Below are 19,983 nucleotides of genomic sequence, written 5' to 3' on the forward strand. Positions count from 1 at the left end.
TCTAGCACACTGACCTTTTTTCTACCTTTGGCTCACTTGTACAAAAAAAGCACACCGTACTATATGCCCATACCCACCTGTTTGAAGAGGTTGAGCGGTGTCATATTTTTGGGTCCCGCAGCGAGTTGCTGGTGTCAGTGCTGGTGTCAGTGATCTCTATCTCGGTGTTGGTGTGGTGTCAGTGCTCTCTATCTCGGTGCTGGTGTCAGTGCTCTCTATCACGGTGCTGGTGTGGTATCAGTGTTCTCTATCTCGGTGCTGGTATCAGTGCTCTCTATTATGGTGCTGGTGTCAGTACTCTCTATCTCAGTGCTGGTGGGATGTCAGTGCTCTCTATCACGGTGCTGGTGTCAGTGCTCTCTATCACGGTGCTGGTGTCAGTGCTCTCTAACTCGGTGCTGGTGTCAGTGCTCTCTATCTCGGTGCTGGTGTGGTGTCAGTGCTCTCTATCACAGTGCTGGTTTCAGTGCTCTCTATCACGGTGCTGGTGTCAGTGCTCTCTATCTTGGTGCTGGTGTGGTGTCAGTGCTCTCTATCATGGTGCTGGTGTCAGTGCTCTCTATCTCTGTGCTGGTGTCAGTGCTCTCTATCTCGGTGCTGGCATCAGTGCTCTCTATCACGGTGCTGGTGTCAGTGCTCTCTATCTCGGTGCTGGCGTCAGTGCTCTCTATCTCGGTGCTGGCATCAGTGCTCTTTGTCTCGTGCTGGTGTCAGTGCTCAGTCTCTATCGCGGTGCTGGTGTCAGTGTTCTATCTCAGTGCTGGTGTCAGTGAGGGAGATAGCAGCGGAGAAGCCAATCAGCAGGCAGTGCCAGCCCCATGGCTGAGGATCAGCACTGAACTGGCACCTCCGGACCACCGCAGTGGAGCCCTGCATAGGTGGGGGTAAGGGCCGGGCAGAGGGAGGGGTCAGGGGCTCAAGCACAGGTTGGCACACTCGGACACTGGCACAGGACTGAACTGCCCTGACTGTGGCACTGATCATCTCCTGCACCCCCTTCATAGCCTGGCTTGACCTTGCCTCTCCTCCATGGCCTTCATGTGCTCCTGAATTGACAAAATTTCACAGATAAAAAAAGAATGCTTGTCGTTGTCAATCCCAGATTCACTTAATACTTCTGGTACGCCAGTGTCCATGTTGTAGGACTATGTGTGCACAGCTAGTAAGTATTTTGTGGCTGAAAATATGACCTGGAGGTTTTTAAGGTTCGCCTGCCATTAAAGTGAATGGGGAACTTTTGGGCACGTTTGCGGATCGTGTTCGCGAAACGTCCTGTCGGAAGTTCATCCATCACTAGTGCTCATGAACTCCAGATTCTGAACCAGCAGTACTATCCTCAGGGGGGACTTCTAATGGGTTCAGACGCTGCCTGATAAAGTAAATGCACTAAAACTGTTTAGAGATTTAGAAGGTAGCACATCACATATAAATAAGATCTAAGTAAAGCTTTTAAGGCAAACACTGCCAGAAACATTGATCTGTGGAAGTGGATTTTTCACTTATTTTCCATTCTGTTAAGATGTCTATTTATTCATGTTATGCTAATAAAAATAATGCAAAATCTGCATTCCCTTTAACTGAAAAATGTTTCAAAATTATCCAACACCATTTCACATATAAATTCAGAGACTTTTTATACAAACAAAAAAAAGAAAACAATCTGATAACTGGAGAGTGATGGGAACTGTCTTCTGCCTGTAGATAGCCTATACCTTGTAATCTGTAACATAAGGTTTGCCTGAAAAACAGTTATGCACAATTAGAGAGATAATAAGGCAAAATGGAGAAATTCCAGAAGGTACTTGAGATAGATTTATATACACCAGAGGATCCTTAGAGAACACTGGCTTTTAAAAAAGTGGAATATAAACTGCAAAGATTCCACCATAGAGATATCATTTCAGGTCTATAGCACTGTGTCACATTCTACAAGATAAGCATGAGAGATGGATGTAACTGATTACTGGCTGCATGGAGGGGGAATATTCAACATGGATGCATTGACAGTCTCAACTGATTCAAAACAAAACTTTTCTTTTTCGGTTAGAAGTCTGCTATAGGCATAGTTAAAACTGGTGGCAGAGGGGTGATAAACACAGGCAGTTGATCCATACTCCCCCTCCCTTTCTGGACCAGTGATGAATGGACCTGCCCAGGGTTCATTTCAGTAGGGTTCGCCAAACTTCAAATAAGTGTGGATGTCGAAAAGAAACCCCATTGAAATCAAAGGAAGCCAAATCTATTAAATCAAAATGGACATTTTCTGGGCTAGTACCCATCAGGAAAGGACACAACAGAAAGACAAAATGGCACTCTCAGCACCCCACCCTAACTACAGCAAGAATAAAAACATATATACATTTCTGGCTTGAGATCTAAAAGGACCAAACAAGCAAATCTGAGGAAGGACAATTTACAATTCATTAGTGGAGAGGGAATAAAGCCAGAGGTCCTGTACGTTATTAAATTTTTTGGGGCACCCACGAGACAGGTATGTAGCCTTGTAAAGAGGACAGCACAGCATTAATCAAAGGATTTTCAAAAATTCAAGGTAGGGGCCTCCTCTGATTTCCATTTCAGGGTAATAGCCTTTCCAAGCATAAAATATCAATATGTTAACAAGGGTCCTAAGAGCTCGACGGAAGGCCAGAGAACATACTAATCCGAGTAAACAAAATTCTGTTTTCAGATGAGCCACTATGGTAATCAATTGCGCAGAAAATTGTGTGACTTCAGACCAAAAACTGAATTCTTGGCCAAGTCCAGAAGACATGTCCGAGTCCAGAAGACATGTCCGAGTCCAGAAGACATGTCCGAGTCCAGAAGACATGTCCGAGTTCAGAAGACATGTCCGAAGTCAGCAGATTTGTTCGCACATTTCCAGCATTGGGGAGAAATCTCCAGTAAAATGTTATACAACTTCTGTGGTGTTAAATAAATTTGAAGCAATAGTTGAATTTGGATTATTCTATCCCTACTAGCAACTAATTGCTCCAGGCTGTCAAAAGGTAGCAATGTACCCCAGGCAGAGCCAGGACAAGGGGTGGGCAGGAGGAACGGTTGCCCTGGGTGCAGTGTTTCACTGTATGGATGGGGGAACTAGTTTTTTTAGGAACTAGTAACATTCTGATACAAGGCATTTTGACAAGTAGATGACTGCTGGGGTTAGCATTGCACATAATGAGGTGGGGCGCAGTTTGGCTTGCTTGCCCTTAGTGCTGGATGACCTTGTCCCAGCACTGACCCCAGGCACAAATCTGACCAAGGGTTTTGATGCCCCTAGATGCCCAGACAATCATATTAGTAATCCACTGAAATTACTAGTGCAGGGTTAAAAGGGTATAGGAGTATAGGAGGATCAAAAAAGAGAACGTGGGGCTGCCAAAAAGTATGTTTGTAAATCAGGAGGACATGCCAAACCCAAGGTCTACAAAGGGTCTTCCTACTAAACTGAGGAGAGCTGGAATTCCACAAAAAAGACAAGATTAGGGAGTCAAATTGTTTAAAAAACTTTTTGGGAATCCAGATAGTGGAGTGTCTAAGGATATAAAGGAACACTGGGATTACTTTCATTTTAATAATATTAATTTTGCTCAAGAGGGATAGAGGGAGATTCTGCCATGCTTAAAATGTAAGATTGGGGGGAGCAGTGATGTTTAAGCACTGACATTTAAAAAAAAAAAATGAATGCCTGAAAATGACATCTCCATCCTGTTTATTTTTAAAGAAAAAAAAAATGGCACACAGACCCCAAGTGTCCCCCAAAATACATATCAGACTCCTAAGGTCTGTTAGATACTGGGGGAACTTTAAACATCTATTTGCTGTTTTCTTTTTAAAGAAGCAAGCAACGCAGTTTTCTTTCCTGACAATTTAGGCTGTCATTTTTTGTAAATTAAATTTTTCCTGTAGCACATCAATCAGCAAATGAAAAAAATTGCATAGCATATCCCATAAAATGTATACCTGGTGATTTCAGTCCGGTATGGATTTTAGGGGGTATCTTGTGAAAAAAAAAACGCTAGATAGATAGATAGATAGAAAAGAAATCAGCACTAAATCTCCATATTAACATGTGAGTAAATCAATATTATTATGTTATATTTCAAAAGTGTAAAAAACACGTGATACTGTATGTAAATGTCCATGCAATACATAGAATGACAAAGTGAAATAAATTAAGATACAATCTTTGAACCCCAAAAAGTTGAAACACAATTAAAAATCATCCATAAGTCCTTTGTACCATCTAAAGAGTGCTGAAGGAGTCACCACACCTATATTTCTTGCTATAAAGGGTTGTGCATCCACCACCAAGTGACACCATTTTGGGGGCTTCTTACCAGATAATGTGGACCATTGAGATACAAATGGTCAACAGTACTCGGTAAACTTCCTTCTGCAGGCACAAAGAACTTCTTTCATCAGAATTGTTCTGTCGGGATTTTAAGTAAGCCAAAAAATAAAAAGTATAGCAGTGTCACAGTCCCAGCATCCTCTGGGACTGTGACATCATAATGGGCGGGGACATCACCCGGCGATGTCCCTATATAAGTTGCCGCAAGCCGCATGCATGTCATTGTGGCCAGAGACAGCGACAAGTCAACACCTCAAGAAGAGAAGAATAGAAGAACAGAAGGCGGCGACAACGCAGCGGCAGAAGACCGGGCCACTGCTTGTAAAAGAGCTAGAAGAAGGCGTGGTGGCCCCGCAAAAAGAACCGAAGAGGGGGACAAGACTCCCGAAGTCGGAAGAAGAGGGCAGCGGCGGCGAAGAAGAAAGTCGGGCTCCTCCGCTAGTAAAAGAGCTAGCAGAAGATAGCAGAGGAGTCCGGTGAGAAGACCCCCGAAGACTAAAGAAGACCCCCAGAGCTGTGCAATAAACTATTTTAACCCTTGTGTGTTGTGTTTTTTTTTACATTTTTTTCACAGGTGAATGGGTTGGGGTACATTGTAACTTACATGACGTACAATACATAGCTATATTATGTGGTGGCAGAGGTCCTTAAGAACTCTCAAGGGGAGTATATAATGAATAGGTTACAAAAACAACCTTGAGCTGACCTTGGAAATCTCTAGAATGTTCTGTAGCTCTTCGAAAGGTTTCCAGTCCTGAGCTCAATCAGACCTTTATTCATTGCCTATGGGCAGTCTTATTCTTGTCTATCCTTTTTTCATCTTCTATCAAATCACCATATGATCTCATAGATTGTTTTAGATATTAGTAGCAGGTGGGCATCAGTAACTGTTTTGATCACTAAGTAATAATACCCCTCTCACATAACCCCTCTCACATGCACACTTCTCAAGAATGTGTGCCAATCCAAAAAATATCACTTTGGCAGGCTTGACCACTTAAAGCCCAACTGCGGTACTACTTTTTATTATTTTCATGCAATCACGACTTCCCTATCATCAGAATATACTAATCAACGCTACAGGCCAATTTCTGAATGCACGGATCGAGTGACAATTTACCAACAATACATGAGAAGTTGATCGATAGTTCATCTTCTCATGAACGGGAATGGCCATTCATGAATCAAATTTTGTCAGTTTCCTGCTGAAAATTTCAAATTTAGATCCGCGGGCCACACGTGGTCCTCAGAGCCCTCTGATGTGGCCTAAGACCTCAAACCAGGGAAGGGCATACCCATGCTCTGGGATGGCAGGATGGCAAGCCCAGATCCTGATCAACGTGTTGCAGACTCGCCATCTTATGCCCTGTACACATGGTCGGACTTTCCGACAGAAAATGTGCGATCAGATCATGTTGTTGGAAAATCCGATCATGTTTGGGCTCCATCTGACTTTTTCCATTGGAATTTCCAACACACAAAGTTTGGGATCTGGATCTAAAATGTTCCGACAACAAAATCAGATCATTTAAATTCAGATCTTGTGTAAACAATTCCGATGGACAAAGTGCCACACATGCTAAGAATAAATTAAGAGATGAAAGCTATTGGCTACTAGCCCGTTTATAGTCCAGACGTATGTGTTCTATGTCACTGCGTTCGGAACGATTGGATTTTTGACAACTTTGTGCGACCATGTGTATGCAAGACAAGTTTGGGCCAAAATCTGTCAGCAAAAATCCAATGGATTTTGTTGTCGGAATGTCCGACCGTGTGTATGGGGCATATGAGCATAAGAGTGCATGGAGTCAGCACCAGCAGCGGAGGAAGCAAGGAGCCATGGAGGAAGCAAGAGCCACTTAAGCTGATGCTTCCTCTGTAGCGATGAGTAATGATGGACGAACTTCCGACGGGACGCCGATAGTTCGCGAACCGTGACTTCAATGGGAGGCGAACTTTGCAAACCTACAGGTCAAATTTGCAGCCACAAAATAATTACTAAATACAACTTAACAACCGGGGTAACTGGCGCTACCTATTTAACACGGACGAATGTTAAAAAGGATGTATTTTTAGAGAAAAAAGGTCAAAGAATGCCAGCAGGTCCAATAAAAACACCGACCTATTTCACAACTAGTAATTATCATATATCCAATTACAACCAAATAAGATAATGCTTTTTAACAGATGACAATGTAATCCTTTAGAACCCACTCCCTTCAGTTCAGTCCAAGAAAAAACACCAAGCAATCTCTGCCAGAATCGTGTGCAGTCGCACAGGTTGACCCATTGCGACTCGAACACGACTGTGGCAGGTGTAATTCTTTATAACCGTATTTGAAAACTCAATATAAATTCCCGGAAAAGAATCATACATAAGTCCTGTGAAGAAAAAACTAAATGACAAAGAAAGTGATACTTGATGCGATTTTAACTTTAAAATCGCATCAGTGCTAAGATGTGATTATAACCAACAATCTATCAACTAAATAATAAATCTGATATGAAAATACAAATTCTCTTGAAAAAATATATATATAAAAGTGCATTAAAAAGTGCAAGTGAAAAATCAAAAAAGTATTATAAGATGCAAAATATATGACACAACCAATACCCAAAATGGATCGCAAGACCAGACCTAAAAAGTGTATAATAAAAAATACACCTGTAAATAAAGATATATATATATAGGTATATAGGTCATTTCTAAAGCTAAGATGGTTAAATACAATGAATCTTAACAGGAACTAGAGCATTAAACCAACATCGGAGAGACCTTTCTATTTTTTCCTTGCAATCCAGCTACTATATAGTAAAACGTAATCTTCTAAAACTTTTAATCCTTCCTCTCTCCACAAACCCATAGGCTAGGGTGGAAGACAAAAGAGAGTAAAGAAAAGAGAAAATATAATAAATAATAAAGTAATATTAAAAATATATATATATATATATATATATATATATATATATATATATATATATATATATATATATATATATATATATATAGATATAGATATAAATAAATCTATATGCAAGGAAAGAGGGAAAAAAAAATGTATATGGATTTTTGGCATGTAATACATCACCGGGGGTATTTAGCAAAATGGTCGAAGGCGATCTAAGACAATTGGAGAAAATGAATTATAAGAACACTGTGAATATCTGGCAAACCATTAAGGAACTAGGAGATAAGAAGGATGTGATTATCAGACCAGCTGATAAGGGGGGTGGCCTGGTAATTTTGAATAAATCTGATTATATAGAGGAGATGGAAAGGCTGTTGAGTGTTGAGGACACATACAAAAAGCTGAAGGGAAACCCTAAGTATGAGTATGAGAAAAAACTAGCAACCTTTGTGAAGAAGGGAAAGGAAATCGGAATTCTTAACAATTGTGAAGCAGAGTATTTAATTTCAAATTCGAAAATCCATAAGAGGCTTATTAAGCCCCCAGGAAGGCCCATAATTAGTGGAATAAATTCCATCTTCTCACGTCTAGGGGAATACTTGGATAAATTCTTGAAACCCTTAGTACAAAAAGGGAGATCCTATTTGAGGGATAGCACACAACTTCTAAAAGAACTCCAAGATATAGGAGACGTTGAGAGATATTTGATGGTTACTATTGATGTAAACTCTTTATATACAAGTATAGTGCAGCGTGATGGCCTAATGGGAGTTGAAAAGGCATTATATGAAAATACGGATATGCGACAAGAACAAGTAGAATACATCATTGAGGGATTAAAGCTGGCAATGGAATGTAACTATTTTTGGTATGACCAAAAATACTATGTTCAGACGAAGGGGGTAGCCATGGGGGCTCGTTATGCCCCTAGCGTGGCTAACCTTATGATGAACATGTGGGAGGAGGAATATATCTATGGTAAAAACATACCTCAGTTGATGTTTTACCGGAGATATATAGACGATCTCATTTTATTATGGGATGGCACCCCGGAAGACTTCGAAATATTCTTGAACAACCTGGATAATAACATCTATGGACTTACCTTCACTGGAAAATATAGTGAACATAGTATTGACTATCTGGACCTCCAAATCTCTAAGAAGGATGGAGTTTTCAGCACCAAGACCTTTTTTAAAACAACAGATAGAAATAGTTACATTCCGATAACAAGCTGCCACCATCCCAAGTGGAAAAACAATATCCCCAAGGGACAATTGTTAAGATTAAGGAGAAACTGCCATTCAACAGAAGACTATCACCTCCAAGCAGATATGATCCTAGATAGATTCCAAGAAAAAGGGTATAGGCCGGAACCATTACTCCAATTAAAGAGAAATATTGGGGGTTTGGAGAGGAAATCGCTATTGGAGAAACAGAAGAAGAAGGATAGAAAGATGGAACTGGCTTTCATCACAGGCTTCAATACCCAATATAGGGATTTTGAAAAAATTATTAAGAAATATTGGCCTATACTTCAAGAAGACAGAATACTATCAAAGGTCCTCCCTAAAAAACCCTGTTTTGTTTACAGAAAGGCCCCTACCCTTCGTTCCATTTTAGTACATAATGCAATAGATCCACCAAGGCAAGTTAAAATCTTTAATGATATGAAGGGATTTTATAGGTGCCAAAGATGTCTCCCATGTAAAGTCAGTAAAAAGCAGCCATGTAAAAAAGAAACGTTTAGGGCAAAAACAGATCATAAAGAGTATAAAATAAGAGAATTAATTACCTGTCCGAGCACACATGTAACTTACGTTATAGAGTGCCCGTGTAATCTGCAATATGTGGGTAGGACCACACGCCCCTTTTTGTTAGGATTAGGGAACATATTAACAATATTAAAAAAGGTTTCCCGAATCACAACCTTTCCCGTCACTTTGATGAATTCCACCAGAGAGACCCATCTGGGTTAATTTTTTATGGGATGGATTGTGTCAAGGGGAATTGGAGGGGAGGTAATAAGACCACCCTTATCTCGCAGAATGAAACTGCATGGATATACAGGTTGGGGTCTCTTGTGCCACGAGGCCTCAACCTGGACATAGATTTGAATTGCTTTATAGCTAATCCTTAGTTTCTTTTTCTTGATGGTCTATCTTTTTGCTATTTGATAATTGATGTGTACTCTCCGTCAATTGACTTACCCCTCTGTTTTAGGTTGGGGTAACGTTGGTTAGCATCACTATGTCAACTTATAATGTAAGCCTTTTCTACACATACCACCTTTGTTTGGAGGTTGCAGACTCTGTTGAGCCTTCTCTAGTGGTGTGATAATTATATAGATGGGATTTTTCTTATAGATCTGGTTTTTTGGTATCCATTGCCCTGGTTTACCTTTTTTTTTTTTTTTTCTCTTTCCTTGCATATAGATTTATTTATATCTATCTATCTATCTATCTATATATATATATATATATATATATATATATATATATATATAATATCTTTTTTTAGTTTTAATATTACTTTATTATTTATTATATTTTCTCTTTTCTTTACTCTCCTTTGTCTTCCATCCTAGCCTATGGGTTTGTGGAGAGAGGAAGGATTAAAAGTTTTAGAAGATTACGTTTTACTATATAGTAGCTGGATTGCAAGGAAAAAATAGAAAGGTCTCTCCGATGTTGGTTTAATGCTCTAGTTCCTGTTAAGATTCATTGTATTTAACCATCTTAGCTTTAGAAATGACCTATCTTATAGATGGATGTATTCAAACATTTATTTAATTTTGGTCTTTGTAAATGTTTAAATGTTTTATTTTTTATAAGGTCATTATGTAAAAGAGGGTCATTATGTAAAAGAGAAATAAATTATTATTTTTAAGTTCCCTATCGGATAGATCACCCTTACGGGTTATTTTCTTAAGTGAGAGATACTAGTAATTATCTGATATTATTTTTATATTTTTTACAGTTTGGCCGTTTTCTCTAGAACTTCGGATGTTCTTCCCCGCATTCCAGTCTGTGACTGGATGTTACGAACATGAGTAATGAATAGGGAGTTGTTTTCCCATAGCCTCGGATACTTGTCCCGCCCCTCAGTATCTGATTGGGTGCTGGATATGGGGATGACCAATAAGGTGTCTTTCAGTTTGTTTATTTTTCTATTTAATGTGCAGCACGTAGAAGCGTGACACCGCCGCTGAAGACGTCAATGACGAAACGCGTTCGACTGAGTTACGCTTACTACGTCATTTCCGGGTCGCCTACGGTGGTTGGAACGCAGTTGAAGCGCACGCTGCGTATCCACCGAACGGTACCCGCTGTTTGTCTGGAATTCGCGCTATAAGGGCTCTATCCTAAGGGGACTTACAAATATTAGAGCTGTCTATATAAACAGAATTAATCCCGGGACATCGCTCTTGGAGCGATTTACTTTACTCGAGACGGTTTTTTGTTTTTCCTGGGACAGAGAGTCACTAGCGTGTTTTCCATAGTTTGTTTTTATTATATATTTTTTATCCTGTTTTTTCTGGATTGATACCGGAGAAGTGGATCAATAACCCATGGAGTCTATGTAAAGTAGATTTCTTGGTGGACTGTGTTTCCATATTTTTATTATATGAATTTTGTTTTTTATTTTTGTGGAAATAAACTGTTTTTTTATATACGGATTACACTATGGAGATTATAATTTCTTTCTTATGAGGATATAAATGGAATTCCCTTCTGGATACGAATGATTACAAAATATACGGGCTAAGGAGCTGGATATCGTCAGATTTGGTTTAAAGGCGAATTACCCCTGCAGGGGTGTATTCTTCTGGTGAGTGGGGCACCTTGTGGGGGAGCACGGAAGTCACTTTGAAGATTGCACAACAAGCACTAAAGTCACTTTATGAACATTCAATGCTGGATTTACACTATTGAAGATTTTTTTTGGACAATTGGACACTATATCATCACTTTTATTTTTATCTTTATTAATTTTATTTTTATAATTATTTTTATATTTTGAGGTTCACCTTTTATTTATATATATATATATATATATATATATATATCTTTATTTACAGGTGTATTTTTTATTATACACTTTTTAGGTCTTGCGATCCATTTTGGGTATTGGTTGTGTCATATATTTTGCATCTTATAATACTTTTTTGATTTTTCACTTGCACTTTTTAATGCACTTTTATATATATATTTTTTCAAGAGAATTTGTATTTTCATATCAGATTTATTATTTAGTTGATAGATTGTTGGTTATAATCACATCTTAGCACTGATGCGATTTTAAAGTTAAAATCGCATCAAGTATCACTTTCTTTGTCATTTAGTTTTTTCTTCACAGGACTTATGTATGATTCTTTTCCGGGAATTTATATTGAGTTTTCAAATACGGTTATAAAGAATTACACCTGCCACAGTCGTGTTCGAGTCGCAATAGGTCAACCTGTGCGACTGCACACGATTCTGGCAGAGATTGCTTGGTGTTTTTTCTTGGACTGAACTGAAGGTATTGGGTTCTAAAGGATTACATTGTCATCTGTTAAAAAGCATTATCTTATTTGGTTGTAATTGGATATATGAAAATTACTAGTTGTGAAATAGGTCGGTGTTTTTATTGGACCTGCTGGCATTCTTTGACCTTTTTTCTCTAAAAATACATCCTTTTTAACATTCGTCCGTGTTAAATAGGTAGCGCCAGTTACCCCGGTTGTTAAGTTGTATTTATTTATTGTTGGAGAAACCCTAATTGGGGATTTTCTGTTTGTGGGGGGGCTGCAACCTATAATTATACATATATATACCTTCTTTTGAGCCCACCGCCTGGTTTTGTCTATCCAACACCCAGGGTTGATTAGCGCGGTTTCCTCTACTTCTACAAAATAATTACTAGCTGTGCAAACATAGTCCCACCACATGGCCGATGACATAACACATGTATGAGGTGAATCTGGGATCGACAACTACAAGCATTCTTTTTTTATATGTGAAATTGTGACAATTCAGGACTGTGGAGCGCATGAAGGCAATGGAGGAGAGGGAAGGTCAGGGTAGGCAAAGAAGAGGGTGCAGGAGATGATCAACCGCACCGTGATAGAGAGCACTGAAATCAGCAGCGTGACATACAGCAATGACACCTGCACCATGATAGAGTGATCTGACACCAGCACCGTGATAGAGAGCACTGACATCAGCAGCGCGACATAAAACACTGACACCAGCACCGTGATATACAGCACTGACACCAGCACCGTGATAGAGAGCACTGACATCAGCAGCGTGACATACAGCAATGACACCTGCACCGTGATAGAGTGATCTGACACCAGCACCATGATAGAGAGCACTGACATCAGCCGCGTGACATAAAGCACTGACACCAGCACCGTGATATACAGCACTGACACCAGCACCATGATAGAGAGCACTGACATCAGTAGCGTGACATAAAGCACTCACACCAGCACCGTGATATACAGCACTGACACCAGCACAATGATATACAGCAATGACACCTGCACCGTAAGCAGCCCCAGGAGGAAGTCAGCATAGCACAGGGATGGTGGGAGCCCCTCATAATGAGCATAGCACAGGGATGGTGGGAGCCCCTCATAATATGCACAGCAGAGGTACAGCCCCAGGAGGAAGTCAACACAGCACAGGGATGGTGGAAGCCCCTCATAATGAGCATTGCACAGGGATGGTGGGAGCTCCTCATAATATGCACAGCAGAGGTACAGCCCCAGGAGGAAGTCAGCACAGGGATGGTGGGAGCCCCTCATAATAAGCAGCCCCAGGAGGATGTCAGCATAGCACAGGGATGGTGGGATCCCCTCATAATAAGCAGCCCCAGGAGGATGTCAGCATAGCACAGGGATGGTGGGAACCCCTCATAATAAGCAGCCCCAGGAGGAAGTCAGCACAGCACAGGGATGGTGGGAGCCCCTCATAATGAGCATAGCACAGGGATGGTGGGAGCCCCTCATAATATGCAAAGCAGAGGTACAGCCCCAGGAGGAAGTCAGCACAGCACAGGGATGGTGGGAGCCCCTCATAATAAGCAGCCCCAGGAGGAAGTCAGCACAGCACTGGGATGGTGGGAGCCCCTCATAATGAGCATAGCACAGGGATGGTGGGAGCCCCTCATAATATGCACAGCAGAGGTACAGCCCCAGGAGGAAGTCAGCACAGCACAGGGATGGTGGGAGCCCCTCATAATAAGCAGCCCCAGGAGGAAGTCAGCACAGCACAGGGATGGTGGGAGCCCCTCATAATAAGCAGCCCCAGGAGGAATTCAGCACAGCACAGGGATGATGGGAGCCCCTCATAATAAGCAGCCCCAGTAGAAATATGACACCGCTCAACCTCTTCAAACAGGAGGGTACGGGCATATAGTACGGTGTGCTTTTTTTGGGCAAGGAAGTGAGCCAAATGAAGAAAGAAGGTCTGTGTGCTCGATTAAAAAAATTGTTTATAGACATATACATGGTCTACTGGTCACATGTGTTGAATTCCTCCGAGATCCATGCCTCATTCATTTTTAGAAATGTGAGGTAGTTAACACTGGCCTGAGCTAGGCGAGTACGCTTATCGGTCACGATCCCCCCTGCTGCGCTGAACGTCCTTTCGGACAGGACACTGGACGAGGGGCAAGCCAACAGTTCGATTGCGAATTGGGCAAGCTCTGGCCAGAGGTCAAGCCTGCCCACCCAGTAGTCCAGGGGTTCATCACTCCTCAGAGCGTCCACATCGGCCGTTAACCCAATGTAGTCGGACATCTGACGGTCTAGGCGTTCCCTGATGCTGGATCCGGATGACACCTGTCGATGGGTCGGCTGAAAGAATGACCTCATATCCGAAGTCACCAACACATCTTCAAACCGGCCTCTTCTTGCAGGCGCTGTTGGATTGGTACCCGCAACTCCTTCTCTGGGAGTGGGAATTGCTCCTCTGCCAGCGCACGCAAAAGCAGAATGCAGCATTTCTCGAAGCAAGGCCTGGAAGTGCTCCATTCTGACAGCCCTCTGTGACGGCGGTAACATTTCCGCCATTTTGTGTTTGTACCGGCGGTCTAAATACGTTGCCACCCAGCACTGGTCCTTGACCCTTATGCTTTTTATACGGGGGTCCCTATTAAAACACTGGAGCATGGAGGCCCCCATTTGCACTAAACTGAAAGCGGTGTGGTGGCCTGGCTCCTGCTCATCATCCAGGATAATGTCGTCCTCTTCATTCTCCTCTCCCCATCCACGCACAACAACAGGGATCCCAGAAAGGTTTAAAGCATGCTCTTCTTGCTCCTCCTCATCCACCCCGACACCATCCTCCTCTGACTCCTCTTCAGACTCCTGTTGTTCACTTGTCTCAGATAGAGTAGCCCCCCTGGGAATTCATCCAGCATTGCGACTTCCTCATCTTCCCGCTCCTGCTCCTCCACAGCTTGATCAATGACACGACACAATGCATGCTCCATAAAGAAGGCATAAGGTACCATGTCACCGATGGTGCCATGGCTGCGACTGACCAGTTTGGTGATCTCCTCAAATGGCCACAGAAGTCTGCATGCGTCGCGCATGAGCAGCCACTGGCGCGGTGAAAAAAACCCCAGCTCCCCAGAACCTGTTCTGCTGCAAAGTTTGAACAGGTAGTTGTTAACTGTACGTTTCTGCTGGAGCAGCCTATCAAGCATATAGAAGGTTGAGTTTCATTGCATCGGGCAATCGCAAATAAGCGGTCTGACCAGCATATTGTGTCGCCGCTGAATGTCAGCAAGGCGAGCCATGGCCGTGTAAGATCTTCTGAAATGGGCCGATGTCTGCCGCAAGATGTCCTGGATCCCAGGGTATTTGACAAGGAATCGCTGCACGACCAAGTTTAAGACATGTGCCATGCATGGCACGTGCGTGATTTTGCCCTGTTTCAATGCGCAAAGCAGATTGGCACCGTTGTCACACACCACTTTACCAACTGTCAAATTGAGCGGTGTTAGCCACTGATCTGCCCGTGAACGCAAAGCTGAAAGGAGTGCAGGGCCAATGTGGCTCTTGGCTTCCAGGCACAACAGACGCAGCACGGCATGGAAACGTCTCACCTGGCATGTCCAATAGGTTCTGGGGAGCTTGGGCGGCGCAGCAGAAGAGACGCTAGCAGCGGAAAAGAAGGAGTCAGCCGAGGAGGAGAGGGAGGAGGATGGAGTAGGAGGAGGAGGAGAAGAAGAGCCAGGCCTGCATGCAATCTGTGGCGGTAAAACCAAATCTACACGGGTGCTACAGGTTACATGATTGACGGCCGTCAGAAGGTTCACCCACTGGGCAGTAAAAGTGATATACCTTCCCTGCCGGTGTTTGCTAGACCATGTGTCTGTGGTCAGATGTATCTTGGCCCCGACACTGTGTGCCAGAGATACATTCACTTGCCGCTGAACATGGCCATATAGCTCTGGGATGCCCTTCTCTGAGAAATACTTCCTTCCTGGGACCTTCCATTGTGGTGTTCCAATGGCCACAAATTTTCGAAAGGCCTCCGAGTCCACCAGTTTATAAGGTAGTAGTTGGCGGGCTATCAGTTCTGACAAGCCAGCCGTCAACCATTGGGTTATCCGGCGTCATCATTTTTTTACGCTCGAACATTAGGCCCACGGAAGCCTGCCTTTTTTCAGAAAAACGTGAGCTCGGCGTGATGGAAGGTGGAGTGGAGGACAATTGTGAGGAGAGAGGAGAAGGAGAAGGAGAAGTAGAAGACGAGGCTGGACGGTGAGAGCCTGGAGTGTGGCTTTGTGTGTTCCGTTGCTCCCACTGGGCTCGGTGATGGCTGCTCATGTGCCTTCTTAAGGCGGTCGTCCCTAGGTGAGTGTTGGGCTTACCGCGACGAATGCGTTGACTGCAAATATTGCAGATGGCAACGCTATTGTCTAGTGAACTAGTAGGTTGTGAATGATTAGCAGACTGTACCTCAGTCCCTATACTGATAAAGGACTTCTGCAGTATAGGGCAGCAGTCAGCAGTAGTGCACCTCAACCCTATATATTGTGGACCTATACCAGTCCTTTTAGGAATAGCAGACTGTACCTCACTCAACCCTATGTACTGTAGTACCCTATACCTTACCAGTCCTTATAAGGACCTTTGTGGAACTAGTAGGTTGTGAATGATTAGCAGACTGTACCTCAGTCCCTATACTGATAAAGGACTACTGCAGCAGAAGGGCAGCAGTCAGCAGTAGTGCACCTCAATCCTATATATTGTGGACCTATACCAGTCCTTAAGGAATAGCAGACTGTACCTCACTCAACCCTATGTACTGTAGTACCCTATACCTTACCAGTCCTTATAAGGACCTTTGTGGAAAAAGTAGGTTGTGAATGATTAGCAGACTGTACCTCAGTCCCTATACTGATAAAGGACTACTGCAGCAGAAGGGCAGCAGTCAGCAGTAGTGCACCTCAACCCTATATATTGTGGACCTATACCAGTCCTTAAGGAATAGCAGACTGTACCTCACTCAACCTTATGTACTGTAGTACCCTATACCTTACCAGTCCTTATAAGGACCTTTGTGGAACTAGTAGGTTGTGAATGATTAGCAGACTGTACCTCAGTCCCTATACTCATAAAGGACTACTGCAGCAGAAGGGCAGCAGTCAAGTATAATATTCTTTCTATATTTGGAAGAAAGAATATTATACGTGTACAAGCCTATTACCATACCAGTCCTGAAAAGAACCTTTGTGGGCCTAATAGTAACAGCTACTGATTAAACTGACTGTCCCACACTGCCACACACAGCTTCCTGCCTGTCTCTATTTAAACTGACAAAACACAGGCTGCTGGAACAATAACTTGAATAGCACTCAAAACTATATCCTGTACTACTTTACCATACCAGTCCTGAAAAGGACTTTTGTGTACCTAATAGTAACAGCTAATGATTAAACTGACTGTCCCTGCTGCACACAGCGTCCTGTCCCTCTCTCTACACTGACAAAAGACAGGCTACTGCAACAATCACTAGCACAGCAGTGCCTCAAACCTATATCCTGAACTACACCTAACACCTATACCATACCAGTCCTTAAAAGAACTTTTGTGGACCTAATAGTTAGCGATTTGGGTCACTGAAGTCTCTCCCTGCTCCACACAGCAACCTCTCCCTATAGTGACATACGAAAGAATGTAAAATGGCCGCCGGATCGGGTCTATTTATAAGTTAGGGGGAATGTCCAAGTGTCCATGTGCTGTAATGTGTTAATTGGCTGTCCTGTACCCCATGATGGATGTATCATCATAGGTCAAAGTTCTTTTACACAGTAAACACAGAAGTCCGCCGGGCGAATGGCGGCAATAGTCCGCTGATTGGGCGGACCGCGAACAGCCGAAATTTGCCGCGAAACAACCGCCGTGCGAACTGTTTGGCCATCCCTAGCGATGAGTCCTGTTCCAAGCGGAATAATGCCAAGTGCACTCCACATGGAACCTTTCTAGAAGCCTGGAGACTGATGCCATATGAAGCTGGGAGAGAAAAGGACCAGGGTATTAAACTTAAGATACACTGCAATGGGCATATTAGCACTTATATAAAAAAAAGGGTTATTAGGCTGCTTTTGCACTGATTCGCAGGTGCAGCGCAATGCACCTGTGGCTTTCCTGAAGTTAGCAGCACTGAGCCATAGACTTCTCTTATAACTTGCGGGTTTGGTGGGCTTTCTGAAAGTGCACCAAAACTCTTAAATGCAGAAGTTTTTGTGTACTTTCAGAAAGTGCACCACACCCGCAAGATTTAAAGAAGTCTACGACAAAGCGCAGATAACCGCAGGAAAGCTGCAGGTGCACTGCGCCTGCGGTGTGGGTAAACCGCAACGCATCAGTGAGAAAGCAGCCTTATAGGGGGCTCAGAATAGTAAGGGCTCATTTACATTTGTGATTTGGGGGGACCGTAAAAGCCCATATTTCATTGTGGCCCACGACCGGTTAACAAACAGGTAAGTGTCCCTTGGTCTTCAAAATGTATGGTAAGCTTTCGTTGTCACCCTATATCCAAAAGTGCCTGAAAAACGGTCCTTGTTGTAGGGTCACCTGGTATAATTTTAACTAAACCTTCAGATGTAAAAACAATCTCTGAAATGACATTCATTTGCAACAATGTATGAGATTTTAGTGATTGAGTTTGGATAATAACATAAAATAAACACAAAAAAAACTATTATGTAGCCCAACATGCAATATAGACAACTTCTTTCTCAAGAACAGTATAGCACTTTTCATGTATGGGTTATTATTTATCTATAAGAACGGTAACCACACCGAACTCCTTTGTTTAACAAGAGAAAGGTAGCTGGATTATGGAGTCTTCAGTAAAAGTCCTTAAAATATAAACAGTTATTCCTTTCTTTCATTCATGTCTGCTTGATGGGAATGAAGCTGGCAGCATAATACTTGAAAGAGAATTGAAGTATGTGATCTAGATTAAATGGAGTGGATGAGCCTGGGATGTGCTGCATATCTGATACAGAGCATCTCTACAGCACAAGGGTCACGGACAACTGATGAATGTTGCAAGGCTGTTGAAGATACTCCATTACCTTTTTCTCTCTTTTTTATTTGTTTTATACCTTGTTTCTTTTTTTTTTTTTTTAAAGCTGTTGGTTGTTATTTTAACCACTTCAGCCCCGGAAGAATTTACCCACTTCCCGACCAGGCCATTTTTTTGTGATGCGGCACTGCGCCGATTTAACGGACAGTCGTGCAGTTGTGCGATGTTGTACCTAAACAAAATGTATATCCTTTTTTTCTCCCACAAATAGAACTTTCTTTTTGTGGTATTTGATCCCCTCTGCGGTTTTTACTTTTTACGCTATAAACAAAAAAAAGAACTACAATTTTGAAAAGAAAACAATATTTTTTACTTTTTGCTATAATAAATATGCAAAAAAAATGTAAAAAAATAAAATAAAATGTCTTCCTCAGTTTAGGCAGATATGTATTCTTCTACATATTTTTGGTTAAAAAAATAAAATAAATAAAATCGCAGTAAGCGTATATTGATTGGTTTGCACAAAAGTTACCACGTCTGCAAAATAGGGGATAGATTTATGGCATTTTTTTTTTTTACTAGTAATGGCAGTGATTCGCGATTTTTAGTGGGACTGCGACATTGAGGCGGACAGATCGAACGCTTTTGACACTTTTTTGGGGACCAGTGACATATATACAGCGATCAGTGCTATAAAAATGCACTGATTACTTTATAAATGACACTGGCAGAGAAGGGGTTAACACCAGGGGCGATCAAAGGGTTAAATGTTCCCTAGGGGGTGGAGGGAATGGATGGACAGGGAGTAGAGAGAGATCCCTGTTCCTATTTACTAAGAACAGACAATCTCACTCTACTATTCTGACAGAAGGGGGATCTGTTTGTTTACTCTGCAGATCCCTGTTCTCCCTCTCTATGGAGCGAACGTGGGTGGCCGGCGGACATCGAGTCCGCTGGACCTGCTGATTGGCTCCCCCACTAGTGAATGGGCACGTCCACAGATTGCCGTGTACATATCCGAGGTACAATGATGGTGATTCACCCAGGAGAGGCAACCTACCACAGTACAACTGCAGCGGCTGGCCGGGCAGTGGTTAAAGGTAACAGCCATCCAACTTTATCTAAAACCAAGCAAAATAGAGCCTTGTACACATGGGCCGAATGCCGGGCAGCA

This window comes from Lithobates pipiens, unplaced genomic scaffold (genome assembly GCF_037356315.1).
Source record: "Lithobates pipiens isolate NorthernLeopardFrog02 unplaced genomic scaffold, aLitPip1_a1.2 Scaffold_16, whole genome shotgun sequence".
In the NCBI taxonomy this organism is placed as follows: Eukaryota; Metazoa; Chordata; class Amphibia; order Anura; family Ranidae; genus Lithobates; species Lithobates pipiens.